The sequence below is a fragment of the Egretta garzetta genome, unplaced genomic scaffold (assembly GCF_000687185.1).
Source record: "Egretta garzetta isolate BGI_Z169 unplaced genomic scaffold, ASM68718v1 scaffold118, whole genome shotgun sequence".
Classification (NCBI taxonomy): domain Eukaryota; kingdom Metazoa; phylum Chordata; class Aves; order Pelecaniformes; family Ardeidae; genus Egretta; species Egretta garzetta.
The window spans coordinates 320,658-321,057 of NW_009260484.1; the positions used below are offsets into that span (position 1 = coordinate 320,658).

The window sequence follows — 400 nt, forward strand, 5'->3', positions numbered from 1 at the left end:
AGGAATTCCCTAAAAAGGGAAGTGTTTGCGATCTCTGCAGGTAGTACCACTGAAAGCAGCCACTGATAGAACTGTCCATTTTAAAATAATACCGACAATGCCAATTCGCAGCTAATTTTACTTCTGCCCCTCCAACAACTTCTGTTTAACCTGCGAAATGGCCCTTTTGGATTAGAGCCCCGGAGCAGCTGAAGCACACCAAGTCCCTACCACTAAACTGCCGCCTCTCACGCAATTGGGTTTTTTAATTTGTCCAGTTTAACTGCGTCCCACGGGGCACGGGGGGCCTCCCAGCACCCTCCGGACCCTCTCTAGGTAGAGCGAAGCCTACTGCAAGGGACCTGCCTTGCGCCGGCGCGGCCAGCGGCTCCTGCAACAAGCGCCCGTATCCACTGCCGCC

The 400-nt window shown here is 54.0% G+C and overlaps 1 protein-coding gene across 1 annotated transcript in view; it reads right to left on the minus strand.

Annotated features, from left to right (window-relative positions):
• Positions 1 to 400, minus strand: part of MTR (5-methyltetrahydrofolate-homocysteine methyltransferase) — a 54,474-nt gene that overhangs the window by 48,222 nt on the left and 5,852 nt on the right. The window lies entirely within an intron of this gene.